Source organism: Plectrocnemia conspersa, unplaced genomic scaffold (assembly GCF_051122295.1).
Source record: "Plectrocnemia conspersa isolate PC_06_02 unplaced genomic scaffold, ASM5112229v1 ptg000009l, whole genome shotgun sequence".
Classification (NCBI taxonomy): Eukaryota; Metazoa; Arthropoda; class Insecta; order Trichoptera; family Polycentropodidae; genus Plectrocnemia; species Plectrocnemia conspersa.
This window is the reverse complement of record NW_028277173.1, coordinates 21784298-21801701: the sequence shown is the minus strand read 5'-3', so window position 1 is coordinate 21801701 and position 17404 is coordinate 21784298. Positions and strand designations below refer to the sequence as shown.

Below are 17404 nucleotides of genomic sequence, written 5' to 3'. Positions count from 1 at the left end.
CTGACCAAAAATGATTATTCATCAATAAGGATAAACTAGACAATAGTGGGATCACACAAAGGACCACGTATCGACTAGAAAAAAGTGTTTCCCATAAATAGCACGGAAAGATTTTCCGATGCATTGCTAGGAAATGGTCACGGGAAACAAAATAACACCGGAAGACAAAAAGCACCGTAAGGTCATAATATTCCCGTTGCACAATTTGCAAAGCTGCACAACCGTGGCGTATACTTATTTTGTTGTTCTAAGAAGGAAGTGCAACGATTGGCTTGTGATTGGTCAGCAAGCTTTGCAGCATTGAATACATAAGGCTGGTCTCCAATGTGATCCAGGAAGACAATGGCAGACACTCGAAGGAGCAGATTCGGCCCGCCCGTAGACAACATACATACAGATTCCACCATATGAGCACCGTAGCAGAGAGGGATCAACCTTCCCTATACTGTCGCTGCCACAGCAATCAGAACTCTAAGGATCTTCCACTGACTTCATCCCTCCGCCAGCTTCTCCACTACCGCTCGGAGAAAAACGATCTCGTCAATCATAGTTAGTCGCAATATAAAAATTTAACTAATAAAATTCTCACTAGTTTCCACTTGCTTCTTACTGGCTGCAAAGTCACAGTTAGGGTCAGAATCCCGAAAGTGTTTTATCGCAATGGTAGAACAATCAAGTTTTTCCAAAAATATCCATTAACTTATTATTATTTTTGTTGTTAACATTACTCATATTATTAACTAATTTAATAATCGAATATCACAAAATCAATTATCATTTAAGGATATAATTTTCTCTAGCAGTCTTTAATTGTTGACTCTTTTTATTTTGATATATTATTATTGGCACAGATTAAAATCACCAGTTGGGTTTACACTAAGAAGCAATGTTAATATATTTTCAGAAGGCTTAATTTTTAATTTAATTTTCAAGTACGTACGTACAGGAATTTTTCCCGGAATAATTTCATCTCGTCTATATCAAACATTTGCCAAAAATTATAGCACTTATCTTTAAGGATTTTGGATAAGGTGGATTTATTTTAATTAATTCTTTCAATCCTCATGAGCTTTAGCAGGAAAAAAATAACAAATATATTTTGATTTAATTTATTTTTAATAAATAATTTACCTTTTTAAATATTTCTAAAATAGGACAAATAAGATTACCTGTATTCAATATCTATCAACGTAGATATAAAAATCAATTTATAGAGAAAAACTGTCATTTAAAAAAAAACAGGCAATAAGTAAAAAAAATATGATTTATTGTTTATACATAACTATCTATCCAAAAATATCATGCTGCATGGTCAAATCAATTTCATTAGGTATATTTGCATCTAACTCAAAAAGTGTGTCTGAGTAGTATTAATTATATTTATATATTTATTATTATATATAAATATTGATTATTTAAAACCACTATTTTTTGCTTCTGTTCCAGAAAGTTATTTTGCATTGATTTTTTACTATTTATTATTAACGCTTCTCAGTGCTTCACCCTATATATTAAGGTGTATTTTACTCTTACGTTCCAGTACCTAGGCGGAAGGAAATCCGGAGCTTGAAAAAAAGTTTCCGAACTCACACTCCACCTTGAGCGACGACAAGCGGAAAATTTAAATTTAAACCTCTCATCAGCCACGCGAAAGCCGGAAAAAATATTGCATAACAGGATATTCTGGATGTGCAGGGACAGGGAAACTTTTAATTATTCTGCTCTAGACTGAGAATGAGCGAAATTTTTCATCTGTGATTGATATTTTACATTGCCTAAATCTAGATTTGGCACATAAAAGACCGACGGTTGTTTTCAACTTTTGTATAGGTCGTATATATCTCCTTCTATTGATATATTGCTTTGAAGTTCATTCAAAACTTCAGCGAATGATGGAATAATATTAAGACGCTCTATAGATCTAATCAATCACAAATTCTTATTCGTATCACCGTTCAAATGGGTAATCAAATTTGTTTGCAGAAATAAACTATTTGCATTCGCAGGTTTAAGCTCGCAGTGGCAGTAGCGCTTGAATCGTTGGCCCTAATTCACTTTATCGACTGAAAGGCGCTCGCTTCGTACCAGGACTCTGCTAGGACATGGTGCACATTAGTCCCCTCTAAAAGTATTAAATAAAAATATACATAGCGAACAGACTACATTTTTGGAATGAATAAATGTATTAGTTAATTTGTAAAAAAATCACTGCTATTGCATACATTTTTGCTGTTATCATTTCAGAATAAATAAACATATATTATAATATTAAATTGAACAATTACCTAATATACCAAGATGTATAGTGTTTATTGCACAATGCTTAAATATTAATTATTTTTAGAAAATCAATTTTAAAGTACAAGGATCTTTTAATGATGTGGCAAGTTTTTACTAATATCAATTAAAATAATAAAGCTATATATATTGGGCTAGCTTGAAAACCGTTTTTCTATGATATGTAAATTTTCAATTTTTAACTTTTAACCTGTCCTGTGTGTGTGTATGTATGCCGTGGACGTAAACGAGTCGAGAATTGTGTCATAATTCGTTTGTCGCGCTGCGGCTTATCGATGACTGGCCCATTAGGCCAAGCAAAAATGTGCTTGATCACGTAAAACGCCGAGTGGCCTGGCGAGGCCTCAAAGTGCGATGGGGGCCCCCATTAGCGGACAGACAATGCCGGGGAGAGGGCCCCCACCGATCCAACGGATGGAAAAACTCAGGGTTTTCCCGGCGACGGTATCGGGCGTTCATCCGGGTGTGAGCTAACGCTGCTTTTCACGTTTCTGCACCAACCGTGAATTTATACCAATGAAGGCTGTACCATTGACCCCTAATATATAAAAATAACGACTCAGTTGTCGATTTCGATACATTTAATACACTTGTATTAATAAGTTATTAATAATTCTAATTTATTACTTTTCACTGATGATCTTAAATATTACTTTAAATAGTGCATAATCATTCGCTAATAATTTAGCATAAAAAATGACATTCCATGACATTTTCTAGAGTAAAATCACAAATTAGTTTAGATTATAAAATAGATGACGATGTGCTTCATCGCACAGAAGTTCTAACCGTCTTATTTTAAGATTTCTTCAGCATATAAAAACATATACAATAAAGCCTTTAAGATGTTGGAATTTGTCTTGCGATACACGCATTAATTAAGGAGGTTAAGGGAACTGTGTGCCTTGTATGATCATAAGCATGCTTCTCTGGTCTGGTTGCTAAATAATACAAAACGTGCAAGAAACGTATTTCAGATACCTATACACAAATATAAATATTATTAATTTTTATTTCCCACAAGGTATGCTGGGATATATTTAAATTGATTCGAGTCAACTATTGTACTTAGAAAAAAAGCTGCTGGTAGGAATTATATAGAAAGATCTGGAAGAAATTGTGTGGCATCTAATTCCCGGGTATTTTTGAAGCACCGCATACAAGAACAGGAGTATTGAACATCTATCTGACTTTTTACTTATCTGTCGGATAGTATAAATGTGTTCTCAACCAGGTATTCGCAGTTTGTGGACGCATTGTGATCCAGCCATTAGTGTTATTATTGTAAAACATCTGTTATGCTATGCAAACGTATGTAAATAATAAATAAATAAATAAATTACATACCATAGAAGGGTTATTTTCATTTTAAGGCACTTGCACTGGAATCTCTCTAGCATATTCATATTTGAAATGGGTAAATTTGTATACCATATGTCAAAATTTACGCATTGCATCTGAAAAGGTTATTATTCGCCGATAGCTATGGCTTATGAGTAGTTATTATTAAAAAATAGTTATTTTCAATTATTCGAGTACCGAATAGCAAATGATAAAATAATCTAATACATTCGTAGTTATGAAGAATCGAAAAAAAAAATAGTTTAATGATTCTACGTTATAGCATCAAGAGTATTTATTTATAGCTATCAATATAAAAGCTATACCAACAGCTGCACAATATTAACTTATAAATATGAGTTATTTTTTGAATTTCGGCAATTACACAATGTTTTTTTCTTCATTGTTTTGTTTGTCGGCTATTAGTTGTTTTTGCCACGGATGTTCTAAATAACATAAAAATAAGAATTTAAATTATAAAAACGTTTGATATAAAAACAACTGGGTTGAATATGACATAGCGGTACATCAGAAAAAATGATGTAACACAGTACAGTTTTTTGTGTTTTTAAAAATTAATAAATAAAAATATCCCCCTAATTTGACAAATATTTATATATCGAATAGTCAAAAAACTTAAAAGTAATAAAATGGAGTCTTTGCTTATATTTTTCTTAACACAAAATATAGCAAGCTTAGCAATGTGTATAAAAACAGATTCACAAAAGCCAAATGATAATTTACGGTCATGACATCATTAAGAACTTCAACTAGAACTCTTCAAGTTGGATTGCATTTGTACGAACTCGTAATTAAGAGGAGACAGACGGAGAGGATCGAAGTAGTAACTGCTTCCCTCTTCACGTCAACCCTGGTCCAGCTCGACGTCAATCCGCCGCAGAGGCTGGATCCTTCAGATGCATAGAGTATGCTCGGGATAAGGATTCCGGTTTGTTATTGTGTGCGTGAACTGTGTGGCTCAAAACAATTTCGCTCAGAATATTTATTTTTTTTATTTTAAAAGAAAATATATGTTTATTTAACATACATAGATCTGAGCTAAGTTAGAAATTTCAACGGACAATTAAAAATATATTATATAATCGAAGAAACCAGACATTGATGTCATCAATTAAATATTTGCAAAATTCAAAATCTTTCACTAGTCAAAAGTCTTTAGATATTCTTCAATAGCAAAAAAATATAAAATGGGGAAAGAAATTATTCGCAGATTGTTTAATGGCTTGACGACTCTATTAAATCATTAGAATCCATTGAATAAATTAAAAAATTATCATTGGCGCAACGATAAGAATAATAACTTTTTTAAGCCTTACAGAGAATAGTGTAAAAAAACCAACAACGTACGGATTATTGGAAAAATAATTAAAATATTTTAATCCACGGGTAAGAGAACGAATAACTTACAGTGTATATTTGAAGCCTTGATATCAATTAACCCAGATATGCCCAAGAAATTTTGTTCTCTTAAAATTTCATTTATAAATAAAAAGCAGTGGCACGAGTTTAGTGACCTACCCATGGGACAGTGGGCATATCTGGGTTAAACCAATATCAACACAAAATTATTTAAAATAAATCACTAGAGAAGATCGAACTTCTGTGCCACACTGCACTTTAATGACGAATACCAGCGTTGACGAATCAGCGACTGTCCTTAAAAGAGAGCGAGACAATGAAGTACACGCTACATCGCTTCTCACTCTCATATACAAGTACACGCACACAATAACAAGCCGGCATCCTTATCCCAAGCGTACTCTACACGGTAAAGTAAACTTTGCGCATACTTTAGCACAATTAGGCAAACTGTATATAAATAAAAATAATAAACAAAAGTTTTATATTAAAAATAAGCGTTTAGCACAAAATCTATGTAGTTTATTTAGTATTTTTTTGTTGAATATTTAAATCAATAACTGGATTTTTTTGTTCATATTTTACAATAAATTGTTTTTGTACTTGAAATATATTTTAACGTATTGTTGATTGAGTTGACTTTGATATTTAAAAGGCTCGTTTGATTTTTAATGGATACGATGTTAGTACTACAATACCTGTAAATATACGCAAATATAATTTATACGTCGAACGCAAATAATTATGTAAACATCATATTCGAGTGCTATTAACGTTTCATAACCCGATTAGACCGTTGTCAACATCAACTGGGGTCCTTTCAAAACCAGCTATTGATATTACTCATTTAATGGGGTATTTAATATTTCTCTATACAATGTTGATCATAAATATGCCTAATGTGTATTAAGGCATTTGAACGAGTGGTTGTTAATACATATTTGTAAACGACAAAATACCTACGCAATTTTACGTCATAAGGTTACTTATTAATAGCTATCGAGTTATAAAGCTAGGCGCTTAGCACTTTAATTAGACGACCTAGGGCGCTTTTTTCATAATCTCGCCGACTTAATTTTTTAGCGACGTTATTACGCACCCTTTTGTACGTCGCAAGATTTTTCATTATAAAAATCTCCGGTCTTTCTTGTGTAGCATGATAATATATCCACTTGGATAGGAAAGTTTCAATTTTGTGCAATATCCGACTCCTTCTCTAGTAAAGCGCCTAACTTTAATATGAATTATATGTTTTTATTTATTTTGCTTTTAATTATATGGCGCTATATTGCCGTTCTAATATTCATATTATGTTCCAATGAAATGTGCTTTCAGTTAGTTTAGTATACTCAAGAAAGTTACCCTTTATATATGAACATATTTCCCAAGAGAAGAGTTGTCATATCGTATTCGATTTAACATGTAAGATTTATCTTTTTATTTATGTAACGATGTTAATATATATCATTAATTCCAATATAATAATCATATGCGTTGAATTATCGACGAAAATATTATAAAAAGCTGTAAGCAAAAGGTTTTGACTTTTGAGCTTTAGGAATTGCGGTAGATTTTTGTATATTCTGTATAATATATTTCATTAATATTTACGATCAATTTTTCCGATTTGCAAGTAGGTCAAATATATTAATTTAGTTAAGTACTATACATATATATGATATATACGTATATGTAGTATATAATTTATTGGTTTTATAGTGTCACATAGGGAGAAAATGGTTTACAAGATCTTATTTTCTTGCCAACATTTATATACTTTATTTAAGAACATTGCTAGAAAAATAGTTTTAATATGATTTTTGCGACATAAGCTCTATAAAAAAATCAATTAAGCACAGTAAATAATATCAAAAATTAGTCGAACAGTGTTGTAAAGAATAATTATATCGAAAAATAAAATGCTTCTGAAATATTTTCTTGACTTTATATTTTTACCTTCCGAATATCCCTCGTAATACCCATAAAAATAAACGCTCCAATAACAACCCACCAATAATACATAACGAAGCAAAACCTCGTATGGCAAAAGCGTTCCGACGTGAGGGATTATACAAAACGGCCTTTAAATGGCCTCGATCGACACATAACCTGTGATAAACTTGCGACCAGGTGAGAGACACCCAACAATGGTTGCTTATCGTCTAGTGTGTCCGTCGTTTTGGAAACCGCCAGATAACTGAGCACATCCTTGCCAAAGCTGAAGAGACACGACTCGTTAAGCGAAAGCCGTTATGGAAGACCACCGATCTGAAAGTCTAATGCGGGATGGGAGAAAGAAAAAGCGGTATCGCTTCCTTGTCGAATTACGCCTGAAACGTTCGGCGATGAAAGTTTCATGACTTATTTATGAATCCCGAGCAGTTTCGACACTCAAATGGTTAACAACGCCATCAGTGGAGGGGATCATCCCGTTGATTTTGCCGTTATAATAGAAATTGAATATGGACATGCGAAACTTCATTAATGCAGAATCATGTAGTCAAATTTCAATTATTAATCTGTTTGCGCATAATTGTGTGAATCGTTCTTAATCCACTGCGAAACAATTTAATTTACATACATGTCCGATTTTATATATTGGAGTGCTGGATAGTTTCAGCCAATAGAGTTAAAATTAAGAAGTAAAATGTGTATATGTCCTGATAACTAAATAACTGTCATTTATTATTATACTTCGTAATCCCCAACAAGAATATACGTTTTTTAATTAAAAATAAGTTTTAGTAAGACCCTTACATATTTTGCATTGTTAATTTTAGTGACAACATAGTCCATTTTTTATGATTAATAGCTATTTCTAAGATGTAAGATTTTCATAGGATTGTATTATAGTGGTAGTTTTTATATATAGATATACAACTCTGAGGATATGATTCTAAATATGTTTTGATAAACTCTTTTACGATGTACTATGTCTATGATTAAGACTTAGAATACCTCAATAAAATTAATAGAATATACAGTATTTATTTGTTACCATTTATATCAATTCCAATACGAGAAAAAGTTTTAATTTAAAATGTTTAATGGCACGCCAAATATACAAGTAAACTGTTTCATGATTAAAATTGTATCTTCTATTGATAATAAATATATAGTTACGTCGCTCAATGTTTAAGAAGTTTATTTGAGAGATGATGCTTCTCTCATAGTTAATTTTATGCCGCAATTTTACGAGCAGAACGTTTTAAACTTCGATATGTGCTGAGCAAATAACGTTACATATATTTTATACCTGTTATATATGTATGGATATATTATTGTATATAGTAAATCTGATTCATTAAATTCACTCCTGTTATTATTAAGTCTGTTTTACATTTAAATTAAAAAAATCTTTGTGATGTATTATAACAGTTAGACGTGTGGAAAATATTCCACGTGAAGTTTTATATACGTTGTGGGTTTTGTTGTCATAGAATCGCTATTGATGTCAAATGCAGACTATGGTTTAACCCTTAAATGCACGGTGTTGCAAATCTGCAACAATTTATTTAAGCGCTTATAACTTAGTCAACTTTAAATAAAGGAACACTATTGCATAATGATACATATGTGTAACAAACGCCGAGCCATTGTGTTTTCAAATTATTCCGATAGATGTCTCTGTACGCGTGATAATGCCATTTAAAAAAAAAATATTGGGTGCAAATGTGTCACATTTTTGGGAATTTCAACATTTGTTTTCATTAGTGCTAGGGGATAAAAAAAGTAATGAAATTAATTTATATACTCCATAAAGGTTAGTCTACCATTGTTTATTTATTTTTGATTTCTATTTTTTGTAATAGTTGTAGCACTGGCTCATATTGACCAAGAGGAACAGATGCAAAATGCCGAAATGCAATGGAATTTCACAAACAATGTGTAAAAAATGTGGTGTGGTATGTTTTAATAAGAAAAATTGTCTTAAGAATTTTCACTTATTAAATTTTTTTTGTATATTTTTATTTTTAATATACTTTATTCGCGCTCTGCGTGATGTTGCATATTTACAAGCATTTTTTTTTGTAAATATAATCCACAAATAAACCTAAATATTTTAAAAATTATTTTTGCCGTCATTTTCGACCTAATTTTAGTATAATTTTTTTTTTAATTTTGAAAAATCATGCATTTAAGGGTTAAACATAAAATAAAAATTCGTATATAAAGATTTGCATTATTTTTTATTTATTTAAAAAATGCTGTTTGTAGCAGTTAAATTTGTAATAAATTAAAACTTATGGACATGATTAGCCTTTGTGGTTGTTTATCTTATTGTATTTAAAAATTATTCTTTAATCTGTATCCTGTTTGAAATAAACACCCATAGATATTGTAGTATTTTCAATGTAAGGCAATAAAAAGTTTTTTAATTTATATTGAAAATAAAAAATAACAAATTTTGGCAACAATGTGTTAAACTATATAGTAACTATGTTTCTGTAGGTTTGCGCATGTTTTTTTATTATATAAAAAACTGGTTGAGGAGTGCATGTTAAAAAAAAATTGGTTAGACATGTCTTTATTTAAATTAAATCTTATAAGAATATTTATGATTATGGTTTGAGAGATTATGAGATTAAATCTTATATTAATATTTGAGAAGATGCTTCTCTATACAAGTATTAAATATAGTTTTTTTAATTAAAAATATGTAACTTACTATTGAATAGAATACAGTTGCATAAAATGAATGTTAAAAGCGAAAATAAATTTAGAAACACATTTTTTGTAGCAAATTATAAAAGTATAATCAAATTTGCAAAGGTAATATTATTTAATTTGATGTCAATCAATTGTTTTTAGTGTCTATACATATTCGTCACATTGCAATCATCTTAAACAAGATTTGTTAAAAGGGTATTTCGTCCTATGCAGATACAGATATAACAGCGTTTTAGCGGCTTGCACAAAAATAACAAATTACACACCAATGTATCTATTGTAAACAGCGCAAATAATTAAAGATTATGTTACGACTATTACATAAATAAACACAACATTGATAGAAACTGTTTATTTGTAACACTAATAAAGTGTCACTATTGCTGAATTAATGTAACTCATAAGAAGTACCCATTTAATAGATATCAAAAAGATAAAAACAGAGATTTCAGTTTCCCCCACAAATTATCGAGACTTGTCAATGAAGATCATTGTTCTCCTACTTAAGTATAATTTGGACAACCACTTCGCTTCGGACTTGGAATATACAAGAGTTTAGCCAGCCGCTTCTACTTCGATTGTCAGATCTGGTTCAGTCTAGTTGTCATATTTACATAGATTGAGCATAAATGACGCGTCATATATATTTATTATATTATCAATTCAATACGCAAATTTTACGGATGAATTTTAATTGTTGTTACTAAAAATAATTTATAATAATATAATAATTTATAAATAAAAATAAACGCGTTATCAATAAGCATCTATTTGGTTCAAAACCCTCCCTAATTTTATTTATTATGAATAGCTATAATGATTTTGTATATTTCTTAGGGGACGCGAGCGACAATTTTGGTTCAGTTTGCTGTGACGGCAAGTTAGTGCCTTGTTACAATGAAATATTGCGGATCGTTAGATCCGAACATTTCTAGTCTATAATGACACGCCAAGACCGAATTCGTTCGACGAGGCCCACAGTTTTGAACTTCTGCTCTTCTATCGTCTGTCGGTGAACTTTATACGCAACCAACTTAGGTAACACGTAAAATTTTCACGTGTGCCGCTTGTCGATCCATTGTAAATGTTAGTCCAGTTTGACTACGTATATACTACGTATATGTCAATAAATATATCAACCACATTGTATGGATGAAATCTGCATCTGTCGTTGAAAACAATGGGATTATCACGGTGCGATTATCAATCACGTTAGTGATTGGATTAAAATAGCTTATTATATTAATGTATATGTTTAGCTGATTATTATTAATTATAAAACAATATAGTGGAATGGGTTCCAGTTAGTATTATTTTTGAAATGAAAATATAAACATACTTAAGTGATGTATTAATCAAGTTATTAATAAAGAAAATGACAATATCGTTTGTAGATTTTTTTTTCAAAGAATAATTACATGGCATTTATTAATGATGAACTTATCAAAGCTCATCTTCACAATTGATACAAAGCATATTATATAGATGTAATTACTTAAAAAAATCGAAAATATAATATATGGAAAAGTGAACAATTTCTGTGTCATTGATTAAAAAAAGAAACAGTGGTGATCCGAAATTTGATTTTTGAGCAACTGGATATAATACAATAGTTACCAAAAATAACGATTAAATAATAATACGTCACTTATTTTATAACATTTGCATACAATTTATGCAGTAAAGAAGCATGAAAATAAAAATAAATTATTCCCTCATATTATTGAAAAAAATTTCTTCACTCTTTCATTCCTTCAAGTCTTTCACTCTCAAGACATTCCACCTAAAATCATAGAAAAACTCATTGTATCATACTTTGGGGGTCTATAGCTAATTTTAATTTCTATGGAGAGCTCTATAACTTGGCTTCGGATACATTTTTGTTTTAAAAACGGATAGAAGGTTGAGCGCAAATCTTGATTATGTGAAGGTGATTTTGAATGGCACTAGGTACGGTACTCATGCTAAAATCTAACCTTGTTTTTTAACGATGCAATATAACTATAAAGAATCACCGTTTACGTTATCGAGCTGTTTCCCAATAAATTTAACAATTAAAGTGTAATAATATAATATAACCAAATGTTAACTATATTTATAGTTCATGGAAAATTTAATTTATTAAAAATATACAGAGGTATATTTTTAATAAATTAAATTTTTCGATTTTCATCGATTTTTTCCGCGAAAATTTTGTCTCGGTTTTCGTCGGTTGCCTCGGATTTCCTCGGTGTTTTTGTGTTTTTTTTTATTGATTGCGAGTGTTAATATATACTACAATTATATGCCCCGTAATTTTAATACATATTACAAATAATTGCCTTGGTTTTCATCGGTTTCGGATTTCAACGATTGTTTTCAGACGAATTATCGACGAAAACCGAAGTACCACTGTATATAATTCAATCTAAAATACTACTGATGTTTATATTATATAATTTGTTATTGATGTCTGAAATATAATTGATAGTTAACATCTAATTGGTTCAAATTTATTTTTTAATATACATATTATTTTTTATGTATATTAAAAAATATTAGTTTTACGTAATATATTATATAAAATATAAGTAAAAAATTACAACTACAAAAAGTTATATAAATTTTAAATAGTAAGGTTACATGTATAGGCATGGCTAAACTTCTACTTAACGCTCTACTTAAATCTACGACAATATACATATATGTATATTTAACAGTAATTTCACATATACACTCAAATAATAGTACTTTCGAGACACATTAGGCGAAATTTATTTAAGCGAAACTTATTTAGAACCGTAGCGTGAAATTTTTGGATATTATAATTTAAATTGTCACTTATTACGGTATTATAGAGTGACGTTTTTGTATTAAAATGTCAAGATAAAACAACATCAACTAGATATTTTATAAATTACCATAAAAAATATATCTTGGCTTTCTGGCCATGGGATGAAAAAAATAGGGTTGTTTTTATGTTAATAAGATTAAAAGATTAATATGCATTTTTTTGGGTTTATTTTTAAGGCTTTTCAGATTCATTCGACGATCATTCTCATACGGTCTACTTAGCATATCTTCGAGTCTTAGTCACACATACATCTACTATATTTAGCAAATCATTATTTTATTATTCTGTGTAGATATCAAAGAATAGATAATATATATAATACATACTTTTTAAATCGCGATTAATTTAATGCATTACATTTTCCTTTGATTTATTATATAATATAATACAGTATCACAAAAAAATAAAAATGCTATGATTACATTACGAATCAGAAGGCGTAATCCTTTTACACCGGCCAGCACGTGCTTAATAGTTTATTTTCCAAGTATTACATCGGAGATTAGGCTTATACTGCGTGTAATATGGGCCTTAAAAGAGCCCATAGGAGAGAAAAAGTTTCTTTGTTTCTTCTTCCACATTCTTTCCGCTCCGTTGTTCGCTCACGCAATTGCGAGGCGCCGCGGCTCGAGGGGCTCCTCACGGTCGCGAAAAAGGTTTTTTATTTGGAAAAAAAGATGTCATTGTCTGCAGCGTATCGATCTAAATAATGGTGTGTAAATAAGGGGTCCATTTGCAAGTGCGAATTGTAATAATTGGCGACAATCAGGCTCGTTTCACGCATCGCTTATTCAAGTGACGCCTTTGAGGTGTGTTGAATTATTAAGAAAAATGTTAAGCGAACGGAACGAATTAAATATGTTGAAAAAATATCTATAGATTTTTTTTCACGAATTTATAATGTATTATACATGGCTTACGTAATATTCAATTCGTAGAAGTGTGATACCATAAATTTCAATGAAAACATTTTTGGTATTACGTATATACATATGTATGTATATTATATATATATATATATATATACACACACACAAACATACATCAAAATCTCCTGATGATCCCAATAATTTTAGTTATAGGTTAGAGTGGGCCTGAAAACACCGAGATTGGGTGAAAGTCATCTGGACCGATAAATCTATCTTTGAGATAATGTTGAACCAATTGATTAAAAGATATTTATATAAAAGTTCAATGCTACTCAATATATAGGATTATTTATAAAAATAGAACATATTATAAAATGTAGCATGATTATTAATAAATGCAAAATCTGACCAAAATATATATCGTATTCTGATATAATACGAACTATTTGGTCACTTTTTATGTTTTATGATTGAAAGAAAAAAGATCGCAGTACAATATAAGTTTGGTTTTACTTTTTTCAATTCTTTTTTAGAATGATCAAATCATTCCAAATTTGTTGGCTAATTTTTTGTGTGCATATTATTAAATATATGCGTAAATTGCTCTATTGATATAACGAATTATTATGGACTAAATGTTACTTAAAAAAATAATTTAATGATCTAAAAGTCAAAAAGCAAATATAATTTTATTTAAATAAATCACAGCAGCATCAGTTAATAAAAAATAAGGGTTTGCCCAGAACTAGAATTACACAAATGGACACTGACCAAGAATAGTGCATGTTGTATCTTAAGATTCTTAAAAACCGCTGATATAAAAATAAAATGCTGATATGTTTTAGCATCCCTGTGAATATACATTTGAAGATAAAACTAACCCTTGTTTGTATAGTTCAATATTTAAAATAGAATTTATAATTTTAATATGAAGTTTTTGGTATTATTTATTTTAGCGTTATGATGTGAGATTCCATTACAATATTTAAGGATAAGAATTAAGGTAAGTAGTACATGCAAAAGTCACTTGAATAATTAATACCTGAAACGCAATTTTGTAATGTATTCTAATGGATATATTTCAAAAAATATTATTAAAACGGTACAAACGAAAATTGTGCTTCAAAATCACTAGACCTAAATTAATTTAAGCATTTGTGATATATTTTACAGAATAAGTTAAGCTGTGAGAAAAATTGTAGATGTAGTGTTTTTGTCAATTATTAATTATTAATTTATAGTAAAATTATTGCAGCTATAAGTAAAAGCATTGTAAATAAATTAGGTAAAAATTATTTGTTGTCTATGTATTTTTTTTCAAAACAATAGCACATGCCCCACTATTATTGCTATTCATCGTCGGTATTGCTAGATTGCCATAAAAACTTTACTATAAAAAATATGATTGACTTAACAAAAGTTTAAAAAGCACTGTTTTGACGATTAAATTTCGCAAATCATTATTTCAATTTTCTTTTCAGCCAATTGTTCCGACGATTCAAGCGTATTTTTTTTTCAACGGTATTTATGTTTCCACTTAAAGCCATTGTCGAATGTTTATTGGGGGGCTCCCGAGGGAGTTTGTAAAAATCCTTTTTGAAAGACACGATTAATCCATTCTTGCAAGGGTGAGATTTGATAATAAAAATATCGCTTTTCATCCCTATACTTGAGCGTACGATTACAAAACGTATAAATAGAAATATAATTAAACACAATAGCTTGCCTGAAATAATTAATTCAGAATAAAATAAATATCGTCGCCATGAATCAGCAGAGAGCCGTCGAATCCTTTAAATTAATTCATGGTATCTTCTTGGCAATTTATTCACATTTTTTTCGTAGCGAGCACCACCATTATGTGACGTCAGTGTAATATAAATGTGCCACATAATAAATTCGTATTCCATTACGATGAGACAATTTGGTAATGTTATTTTTTTGCAACACCAAGTTTATCGATTTTAGAAGTTATATAATAATGCGTGTTCTATTTACATTTAATTGCCTATTTTAAAGGGGCTCGATTAACTAGTAAAATATGGCGAGAAAATCTTTATTATTCACGCAGAAGCTGAAAAAAGGTTTTCTTTTATCCTTTTTGGGCTTGCTTATTTAGCATTCGTATAGTACCTCTCTTTGTTTTTGCGCGAAAAACCTCGTGTTTATATAAGCAATAAGGACATGAATTTTATACTTCTCACGTAGTTGTAAAATAGGGAATTAGTTTGACAATCCGGCATAATTCAGTTGGACAATAATATTTAAATAATTATGTATTCAACTATTCATATCAATTCATACAAAATTGTGAATTAATTAGTTTATAGATAAAATGTACGAGGACGACAAGGAAAAATGGGAGTAAGTTTAACTCACGATTCAAGAGGCAAATGCATGCAAAAATATGGCATACTAAGGAAAAAGTCGGATGTGAACAATTTTAAAAATCTGACTTACTCCCATTTTCGCGTTCCACAAGTTCCAAAAGCTCCACAGCAATGAGGTTGTTAATCAATTCTCGAGTACTTTGAATCGCTTAGCTCTCGATACACGAACGTTAAGCGTAATTATTAAAACATAGCGATACGAATAAACAAACAAAAATATATTAAATATTTTCATAATTAAATCACGTGATATTTAAGAGCAAATTTCACAAGTAATCTTACTGCTTCAATTTAACAGATTACGATATACAAATAGTGCACATAGTTAAAAATTGATCGTTTTAATTTTTTTTCCAAAGATATGATTTATTAAGTTTTTGGATTATGTTGTATAGCAACTATCAATGATGTGCTGAATTTTTATTATACAAATATTGCTGTATTTTATTTGTACATTCTACATATGTTTATTCTTGCACATCGCACTTATAGAATAAAGAGCTAGCTCCTATCCTTGACATTTAGAAAAACCTAATTTGAGTTAATCTATTGTAATTAAAATTATAACTAAATTAATTTACTAAGTGTAAAAGTTTCAATTTATTACCTAATGTTATAAAATATCGTACTTTATATACTAGCATTAGTATAAAAACTATATTGTTTTTTAGATCGATATGTTAAATATTATATAAATATTTTTAATAAAAGCTGGCTCAATTTATAATATTGCTTTATCATTTTTTATGTATTATATATATATGTATGTTTTCAGAAAAAAAGCTCACTAAATTACTTTGTCACTCATTTTACATTAAAATATTAATTAAATAAAAAATTATATTAATCTAAATAAAATATATATTACATGTTCGTAAATACGTTTAATATTATTTATATAGTATGTGAACACTCACTTTGAATTACCTATGCATCCAGGATGATCTTGAAAACTCGTATTTGATTCCTTTGTTTTTTTTTATTAAACCATTTATTATATAGATTTATTTTTAACGAATGTCAGTGTTAATATTATATTTTTATTTCCTCCAATAAAATATAACTGTTACCTAACTTTTGTGTCTTGTTATGTGGGTGAGTGGTTTATGGTGTTTCGTTTTTATGTTTGTTTTTATTCGTATGTGTTGGTGGTTGTTGAAAACTTTTCTCGTATTATTTTGCAGTGGTTTTGCACGTTGCGACCAGCGCCGCGTCTAAAGGCCAACTGTGACGAAAGATTCGCGGATAGAAGTTCTATCAGTCCCCCTTTTACGACCCCTGTCCCATTTTCCATGTACTCGATTTTCAATTGCCCTTCATTATCGATAAGTTGCAATCTGTCCCACTATAGACTTGACTCGGTCGTTTCTCGCGCAAGTAACTTATTATTAATATTAAAATAAGGAATAGAGTATCGGTTGCGTTATACTAATAAATAAAAAAATATAATTTATTATTTGTAACGCTAAATGTTATTTGGTGTATTTGTTCAATAATAATATTTCGGTGTTTTAATCGGTATTGATACATTTTAAAATAATAATGTACCATTGAAAAAGCAATTAAGAGTACATAAAATTAGTATAAATTGATCATAAACTAATTTTATTACCGATAAAAAA

General features: G+C 29.7%; 1 protein-coding gene across 1 annotated transcript in view; it reads right to left on the bottom strand.

The window, feature by feature from the left end:
• The window catches only part of Grd (gamma-aminobutyric acid type A receptor subunit Grd), a 29341-nt gene extending 12354 nt beyond the window's left edge, over positions 1-16987 (bottom strand). Inside the window, exon 1 of the mRNA XM_088192416.1 lies at positions 16700-16987. The gene's annotated coding sequence lies outside the window, so the exon portion shown is untranslated. The remainder of the gene's footprint in view (positions 1-16699) is intronic.
• Between the last annotated feature and the right edge of the window lie 417 nt (positions 16988-17404).